Here is a 10,314-nt window from a genome sequence, read left to right on the forward strand (position 1 = left end):
CACATTTCTCATGAGCAAAAGCTTCCAGCTCATTGACATTCTTGGTTTCTGTGCTGCCACTGCTTCCTTTAAACCCCAACGAAGGTTTGCAATGGGATTTTAATGATGGACTGAAAGGGCCATTTAAGGACATTCCATGACCTATGCCTGAACCAGATTTTGGACAACTTGGATGTATCCTTGGTTTTATTGTCTTGCTGGAAAGTCCAGTGATCACCGAGCTTCAATTTACACACTGAAGGCATCACATTTTTCATGCCAAAATGGCCTGATACCTAAAAGAATCCATGGTGTCAGTCACATAGTCAGAATAGCCGTTTCCTGCAGCCACAAAACACCCCCATAACAGGACTGACCAACTTCCATGCTTGACTGTGGGGATGGTGTCGTTCTTGTCATCACCTTGTCATCTTACTCCAGACGTACTGCTGACCCATGGGTCTAAAATGCATTTTCAGTTTAGTGTCATACGTCTATAAAACCTTCTTCCAGGACTCCACAGGTCTTTCCTACTTCTTTCCTATTACTTCTTGAATATTCAAGTCAACATTTCCCTTGGTGAAGTTTTGCTTTCTTCCACACCCCAAGAAGGTTGCTGTTGTACCATATTTAAAAAATGTATGAATGGTGCTGCCAACTTGAAGTGCCTTGGAAATGTACTTTTAGCCATGACCTTTCTTGTGTAATGAAATAATCTCCTCTATTAGCTTTTGAGACAGCTTATTTTTAATTGCATTTTTTGCATAGAAATACATTTTTGCTTACAACGCTAAACTTAAATTTTAAAACTTAAATAAGTGCCATTGCAGATTGATGACATAATTTTGTTTTAAAACAATTACTTTTGTAGCCTTACATATTTTCAAGAAACAGCTACATGCAATAGGTGTTGAATAATTATGATATGGCTGTATTTTTAAAAGATCCTGCTATTTAGAAATATTAGGTTATATATTCACACTATGACTTTGATTGTGTCACTCAACTGATGTTGGGACTCATGTATTCAGATAGAAGACAAAGGCAGGCCTAACACAGTCGTAAAAACTTAACTCAAGCCACCACCTTCTAAGTCGTAAATCTTACTGATAAAAATCACGCCAAAATCAAACAAAGGGAGTACAAAAGAGACTACAAATCCATGAAGCCTTGCTCACTAAAGGATCAAACTCTCAACTCCTATTGGATGAGGCACACAACAGAACGTCCCTCAAACTTGACATCATCAGGAGTTGAAATACCTCTGAAATGCTTCCAGAATTTACTTCCAGCGACTTTGTTCACCGAATATAGACGTAGCTCTTTGCTGCTCTCAGGTGCAACCTCGTGGCACAAGGAAGTAACGTCCGACTTGAAACTGTAGCCATACAATCTCCATCTCGCTGGACGAGTTGAGATTACTCTGTGTTCAACCGAACACTCTAACGGATCCGAAGGAGACCGCAGAGCAATTCGCATCTTCATCCGTTTGCCTACAGAAGTGAAGAGATTAAAGATTTCTCATCCATATTCAATCAAGTCGACATTTCTGAGTTCTCTGCCAGCCCGCAGAGAATCAACAGCCGTACCACCCACCGACAGAGCGAGGAAACGGCCTCCCGTCATCACCCGAGCCTCAAGGAACCGGGTCAGAGTTAAAGGACGGAGGAAAACACATTCTACCTGTGTCCTCATGCGATTCAAGTAAGAGGTTTACGTCTGGGCAGAGATAGAATATTATAGTGTGTTATTCTTGTGTTTCAAGATTTTTGCTTGTACAGTTTACGGACCGCCATGTCCGCTCATTATTAATACTCAGGGTATTAATTATCACGAATTTGTTTTGCTGTATTGTGGTCCAAACAAATTGGACTGTTGTACAATTTCGCCATCACGGGTGAGACAGCAACTGAGTTCATCCATTAAAGAGTCAAATAACGCGGGACTTTTACGAGCCGTCCACCACGTCTCTGAGTGATGAACACAGCTGCTTTCTCTCCCACTAATCGCAAAATCGGCTTTAGGGCTGTCACTTAATCATCTCTCTCTCTCTCTCTCTCTCTCTCTCTCTCTCTCTCTCTCTCTCTCTCTCTCTTACTAATCACACACACACACACACACCTTATGTGTTATAGGATTATTTTGATTTCCATGTCTAATCATATCACTGTTTAGTTTATAGTTTTAAGTCGGAAGTTTATTGACTGCATTGTATTAATTATTAATTGATATTACTGCATAAATAAACTTTGTTTATATTATAAAGAGAAGTGTTTTGGTTTGTTTTGCATACACCTGTGTCATGCTGACGGGATGTCAGTGCTCGGATTCAAACCTTCATTCATTGTTTTTTTCCTGAAAATCGATATTCTTCGGATGTCGATTTTCCTAAGAAAACAATCTAATATTGAGACTGTTTTACTATTTGGTTATTAGTCCCTAATTCCAGGGTGGTGCCCCGTCAATGTTAATCCTTATTAATATTCTATTGATTTTTGATCATTGATAATTATCTTTGATGATTGAATTTGAATGATCAATAAGCTAGCGTTAATTGTAATTAATGTTTCATCGATGTTAACAATTAACAGTTATCTTTGATAATTGTTGATTTAAAGGATTTTAAAAAGCTAACATTGATTCTCATCAATGTTCTATTGATTTTAATAATTAATAATTATCTCTGATAATTATTAATTATTGCTAATAACCAAACTTGCTCCTAAACGTAGCACACTACATTTACTGGAGCCCCATATGAGGTTTTAATGAGTTAGATCCAACTGATTAATTTAAATATTAATTAGTAACTACAGAAATAATTATTAATTATTTCTGATAGTAACACTGATCTAAACAACCAGTAAAGCCCTACACTGATATTGTAAAGTTTAAAAATTCTGGGTCATCAGAAAAGCTTACCTTTGTAAATCCTTACTGTCTTGGGGGGTTGAATAATTTCGATTGCAACTGTAGCAAGTCATATAGACTATTTTTATGATACATTTTATGGTGCTTTTTTTTTTTAGTTTGGCAATATAAATCACCATCCAATTTTGTTATATGGAAAATTCACCTCAGAATCACATTCCGGCTAAAATCTAATTTAGTTTCACAGAAGACAATGTGAGTGTGATTAAATGTTGACAGAACTGTCACTCAATTGTCAGAGTGACATAAAGTAATTCCTAATTACAACATAAAGTTATACTGGTGAGTCTCTTTGGGGCAGAAGTGATTTTGAGTTCATTATTAAATGATAACTATGCAAGAGCTCTTACAACATTTACATAAAATATTGTATTATTTGAGCACAAAGCTCATTTCGCCTTAATTTATTGTAATGTTTTACACTGGAGTGGAACTGGGCTTATAAGCCAACTTGTTTTATAATCCCCTGATAAAACCAAACCTCCGACACAATTAATTGTTTCACCTGTTATATCTTGTATAACAAATATAGAGGAAATGAGGACAGTTATTGATTTATTTATTTTCTCTTAAAATGGCTGTTCTTTTTATTCATGTTCCGAGCTCCATCGGAAATGAATTAAAAGAGCAAATCTATTTTTGCACACTGTTATGGTATAACAGTCACTCTTAACAAAAAAAAATAAAAATAAAAAAAAAATAAAATAAAATAAAAAAGAAAAGATCTTCAGAAAGTTTTTATTTTAAGTATTCACTTAAAGTCTGCAAATATGGTCTCTCTAGGTATCCAAGAATAGCAAGAGCTGAGTTTGAAGGTGTGTGTGGGTGGTGTATGAGGACATATTTTTAGGTTACAAACTGGTAATTACAAGGGTATTATGCTATAAATGTGGTTTATGAGGACATTTCTAGTGTTCCCATAATTCAAATCACATAAAAAAACATACTAAACAATATTTTTTTCTTTATTTATTTTCTTTCTTTTTCTTTATATTTTTATGTAAAAATGCAGAAAGATTTTTTGTGAGGTTTAGGGGTAGGGTTAAGGGATATAATCTATAGTTTGTTCAGTACAAAAATAATTATGTCTATGGAGAGTCCTCATGAGGATAGCCGCACCAGCATGTGTGTGTGTGTGTGTGTGTGTGCCCGTGTGTCTTCAACTCTTACAGACTTTGTAGATTAAAAGGCTATGTTCAGAACGCTATATTAGCTTACTACAGTACTTACTGAATATACTGTGCAATGTACACTTTATATTGCCTGCTATAAAAAAAGTGAAACAGTAGGCGTTATTACATGTTTTAAATAGTGTATGCTACATGTTTTGTCAGATGTCCTCATTCTGTTTAATGTGAGTGTCCTCCAGTAATTAACTTTATTAGTAATTATTTTTAATATTTATTTAATGATCATTAATAAAAATACAAATAATAATAATCATAAAAAATCAGTCCAATCAAACAATAATTCATATATAAAATATATGTATATATATAATTTTTAAAATAAAAACAGATATCATTTTTTTAATAAAAATATGTGTCAGTAAAAACAGTAAATTCAATCTGGAAATGAAAAGGCAAGTTGAGCACTTTTTTTTTTTTAATTTATATATATATATATAATTTATTTATTTTTGTATTGTATTTATTATATTGTTGTTGTTGTTGTTGTTTATTATTATTATTATTATTATTATTATACCCTTTTCTCCTAATTTGGAATGCCCAGTTCCCACTACTTAGTAGGTCCTCGTGGTGGCGAGGTTATTCATCTCAATCTGGGTGGTGGAGGACAAGTCTCAGTTGCCTCTGCTTATGAGACAGTCAATCCACGCATCTTATCACATGGCTCGCTGTGCATGACACCGCGGAGACTCACAGCACTGGAGGCTCATGCTACTCTCTGCGATCCACGCACAGCTTACCACGTGCCCCACTGAGAGCGAGAACCCCTAATCGTGACCACGAGGAGTTTACCCCATGTGACTCTACCCTCCCTAGCAACCGGGCCAATTTGGTTGCTAAGGAGACCTGGCTGGAGTCACTCAGCACGCCCTGGATTCGAACTCGCTACTCCAGTGGTGGTAGTCAACGTCAATACTCGCTGATTTACCCAGGCCCCCTTATATTTATTATATTAATGTAGTAGGTAATCCTGGTTTTCTGTGCACAGTATGCATACTATATACCACAGAAATAGTGGGTCTCATTCACTACCTGTACTTACAAGTATTGTGTAAATATTTTTTATGCAAAAATCATTCATAAATAAGTTTGCCCTTATTTTTTTATTTTATTTTTTTTAATTCTGCATTATATTGAACCAATTCAAACCACACATAAAAAAAACCCCCAAAAAAAACATGGACTCTTGGTAGCCATAGAATGGCACGATCAACCTCTAAGACACAATGTGGATGGTGAGAGCTACCTCTGAATCCTGTGGAAACCAGGAAGTAATCATGAGCGCAATTTTGGGGATGCATTTTCTCTCTAAAATAACATTTTTACTACACTGACTGTTAGGTTTAGGGTTGAGGTTTCAGTTAAGGGGAGTTAATAAATTATGTATTCCTTTTGACTGTATAACAATGTTTTCAATTAAAAATACAATGCCCTTTTGGTGCCCCCATTTGGACATTTCATCTCAACAACAATTCCAGCTTCGGCCACTGGGGGCAGGGTTTAAATTTTCGGTCGCAGAGACTGATTTTAGCTACAGAACTTTCGACCTACTGTTGCCGAATTCACGGTGTGACCAGTCTGCTCCTGTTGTGAATCTGGCACAAATGTGCATGAAAACAGTTGCATGCAATTATTAGATAATGAAACCCAGTCTGAGTAGTAGCGTGCTATTCCAAACATATCCACAATCCATAAGGAAAATGTTTGAGCTGAACATGATCTAGCCATGGGTCCACACGATTCACTCACTGGCCTTATTGCTTCTTTTTTGCCATTTGTCAGACTTGATTCACAAGGCATGAATCCCCACTGTGTCTTGTGCCCAGCTCGGCTGCTGATTTGTGGGCAGGGTTGGGAGGGTTACTTTTGAAATGTATTCCATTACAGATTACAGAATATATGCTGTAAAATGTAATTTGTAACATATTCCGTTAGATTACTCAAGGTCAGTAACGTACTCTAAATACTTTGGATTACTTCTTCAGCACTGGTAGATTTTTTCGCTTGTTTTGACTATAAAAACTCTGCCAGTACAGTAAGACAAAATACACATGTTAAAAATACATTCTCTGAAAAACCTAAATATCAAATGCAGTGTTGTTTCTAAAATAAGATAAATCAAATTTATCTTGTTTTAAGGATTTTTAGATATTTTTACAGGAAAACAATACAAAAAGTATTATCAAGATTACGATTTTTGCCCTAATATCAAAGGTCTTATTGAAAAAAAAAAGAAAAAAAAAAAAAAATTATGATCCAACGTGAATTTTCTCGATAAAAAAAAAAATATGATCGTGCCTGGTAACATGTGCATGTAAAATGGCTAGAAATAGCATTTTTGCTTAGTGTAAAACTGACAATTTACACAAGGTTTATTTCTATTTCTTCTGCTCCAAACTTACTTCAAACTTACTTCTCTGTCTGCATGTATGAATGTAACACATCATAAAAAAAGAGTCTTTCACCGCTGTTCAAATGCACTTTGGATCGCATCATTTATATGTATAAATGTTTTCCATCTGAAAGGACTAAATATTAAATGAATCAAATGACCATACAATGCAAAGTAATCTCTTCAGTAATCAAAATACATTTTGAATGTAACTATTCTAATTACCAATTATTTAAATTGTAACTGTAGTGGAGTACAGTTACTTATATTTTGTATTTTAAATACGTAATCCTGTTACATGTATTCCGTTACTCCCCAACCCTGTTTGTGAGGAACATTTTTGTTGCATCCTGCTCAGTGGTAGTGGCACAGACACTCTGGGTAGGGCATACCTGCCAGGCGGGCTATAGTGTGCATACCAGCAGCAGTGTCTGAGTTCCAATCACATTGCGTACGCCTTTGCAGATAACTTTGGAAGGTCACTGTCAGCTTGTGCTGATGTCATGATTTATAGCTGAGCTCTGGACTGATGCACATACTGATTTTTTTTTTTTTTTTTTTTTTTTTGTGCTCTGCTCTCAGGGACATCTTTTCAAATTTGGTTTGCATTTGAGAGACTCACTCTCGCTCTGAATCCTTCTTTGTAATGTAATAGTGTTACAGACATTCAAGGAATAGTTCACTCAGAAATGAAAAGTTTGTCATTGTTTACTCACTCTCATGTCATCCGTATGACATCTTATTCTTCAGTGGAGCAAAAAGGAAATAGTTTTTCCCTTCATTTTTCTGAAAGTAAGTTTGATTTTTATCTCTCTGTTCAAAAACATTTCTGTTTGCCTTTCAACCATTGTCAATCTCATACCCTCTGAATTTCAGCAAGTAACGCTCCAAAATCTATGCTTTCAGATGAACAGCTCGACCAATTGATTCTTGTATGACTGGAATAACACACATCTAATGGGACAAACAGCTTCTAAGACTGACCAAGAACTCTGTGCAACCCATCTGCCATTGGAGAATTCTCAGTGTCATCTAAATCTGTCTCGAATGCTCAATTTCTCGAGATTATGATGAGGACATTTGAGCGTTAACAAGAGGAACAGTGCTTGTTTGCTGAAGTCCTAACGAGCATCATGGAACATCAAGATCTTTCATCTCCCCCCTGAAGTCCCATTAGCATCGTGAAATATTGAATTCCCTATTATTTCTTCCTTCCTTCAAGTAAGTGTTGCTACTTAACCCCTTAATTAAACTGTATACCCCCTTAGTTATACTTGGTGAACCTCTGTATTCCATCTACAGCATCATGTAAACACTTGTGCACGTGTTTGGCTTGTTAATTCACATTTATCGATGTCTCTACTTGAGGATCAGCAGTTACATTCATACAGTCAGTGTTTGGGATTGACAACTATGTTTCAAAACAGATGTGACTCTTCGATTTTACTGTTCATGCAAAAACTCAAGTCAAGCCCCTTTACTATTCTCACATGGCAGATCTAGAGGTCTGCAGGGGCCTTAAGTTGAAGCCTGTATCCGATTTGAACCTAAAATCACTCACTCTTTATTATTTCCCCATGTGAGTAAATTTGTTGCAATAGGCTGTATCATTCACTGTCCGTACATACATGTATTGTGTTAAAGTTTTTTATGCAAAAATCATGATTCATAAGTTTGCACATTCATTTTCTTTTCAATTCAGCGTTATATTGAACCAATTCAAACCACACATAAAAAATAAAAATAAATAAATAAATAAATTTTAAAAATCATGGACTCTTGGGAGTCTTAGAATGGTGCGATCAACCTCTAAGACACAATGCGGATGGCGGGAGCTACCTATGAATCCTGTGGAAATGAGGGTGTAATCATGAGCGCAATTTGGCGGATACATTTTCTCTCTAAAATAACATTTTAACTCCACTGACTGTTAGGTTTAGGGTTGGGGCTTCAGTTAAGAGGACTTAATAAAATATGTATTTCTTCTGACTGTATAACATTGTTTTCAATTAAAAATACAACTCCCTTTTGGCACCACCATGAGGACATTTCACCTCAGCAACAATTCCAGCTTTGGCCACTGGGGCAGGGTTTCAAATTTCGGTAAGTAGAGATTGATTTCAATTGCAAAACTTTCAACATACTGTTGCAGAATTCACAGTGTGAACAGTCTTCACCTGTTGTGAATCTGGCACAAATGTGCATGAAAAAAATGTATGCAATTATTAGAGAATTAAACCCAGTCTGAGTAGTAGCATGCTATTCCAAACATAGCCACAATCCATAAGGAAAATGTTTAAGCTGTACATGATCTAGCCATGGGTCCACATGATTCACTCACTGGCCTTATTGCTTCTTTTTTTCTATTTGTCAGACTTGAAGAATTCCCACTGTGTCTTGTGCCCAACTCGGCTGCTGATTTGTGGGGAAAATTTTTGTTGCATCCTGCTCAGCGGTAGTGGCACAGATAGGGCATACCTGCCAGGCGGGCTATAGTGTGCATACCAGCAGCAGTGTTTGAGTTCCAATCACATGGCGCATGCCTTTGCAGATAACTGTGGAAGGTCACTGCCAGCTCATGCTGATGTCATGATTTATAGCTGAGCTCTGGACTGATGCACATACTGATAAGATTTTTTATTGTGCTCTGCTCTCAGGGACAAATTTGGTTTGCATTTGAGAGACTTGCTCTTGCTCTGAATTCTTCTTTGTAATGTAATAATATTTCAGACATTCAAGGAATAGTTCACTCAAAAATGAGAAGTTTGTCATTGTTTACTCACTCTCATGTCATCTGTATGACATCTTCAAAAAAGAAAGGAAATAGTTGACAGAAAATTAATGCTGCTCTTTTCAGTACAATGAAATTAAAAGGGATCTAGGGCTGTCACACTCGAAATTGCATCAAATAGCTAATGAGACTAATGAGTTTTTGCTTGGACACCGAAACACCCCTGTTGTGGCCACCAAAGCACACAGACAACTGCTCTGTCTTACACCACTGGCTAGTTCGGTCAACATAAATTCGCAGCGCCTGAACTGGGCAAAACATATGCAATCTATCATGCTCCTCCGACTCAAATGGTGGAGGATAGGAAGCCTGAAAATTAATAGTCTGCGAGCTGAATCCTAAACGAGGTCTTAACACCACCCTAGAACACCCTGGCACAAAATCCATACATAAGGTATTAACCGACAAGGCATGCAAATCACTAACCCTTTTAAATGATGCCAATGCCACCAGCAGGGCCATTTTAAGAGTCAGAAACTTGTCAGCGACTGTTGCCAAGGGCTCAAATGGACCACCCGAGAGCACCTCCAAAACAACAGATAAATCCCATAAACGAACACGGACGGGATGAAAAGGTCTAAGTCTGTGTACCCTGCGCATAAAACGAGAGACAAGAGAATGTCTACCGACAGAGACTCCATTGATAAGTGCATGCTCAACATAGACTTTAAGCATTGCTGGGGCAACCCCGGCCCAAACACTCTTGCAAAGAATCCAGCACTGTACCGACAGGGCAGAGAACTGGATCTTCACCTCACGCAGTACACCAAGAAGCAAATATACGCCACTTGAATGTATAAAGCTTCCTAGTTGATGGAGCTCTAGCATTCAGAATGGTATCAATCACAGCGGTGGATAACCCATCATTCAAAAGAGTGCCCTGTTGAGGGGCCATACCCATAAAGTCCACAAGTCTGGCCGGGGGTGCCAAATGCTGACAACATGTCTGTTATGACTGGAATCTCCCAAGGCACTTTCTACAGGAGAGAGACCTGAGTCAAAACCATACTTGAGATGGCCAAAATGGCGCC

The sequence above is a fragment of the Myxocyprinus asiaticus genome, chromosome 12, assembly GCF_019703515.2.
Source record: "Myxocyprinus asiaticus isolate MX2 ecotype Aquarium Trade chromosome 12, UBuf_Myxa_2, whole genome shotgun sequence".
NCBI classification, from domain to species: Eukaryota; Metazoa; Chordata; class Actinopteri; order Cypriniformes; family Catostomidae; genus Myxocyprinus; species Myxocyprinus asiaticus.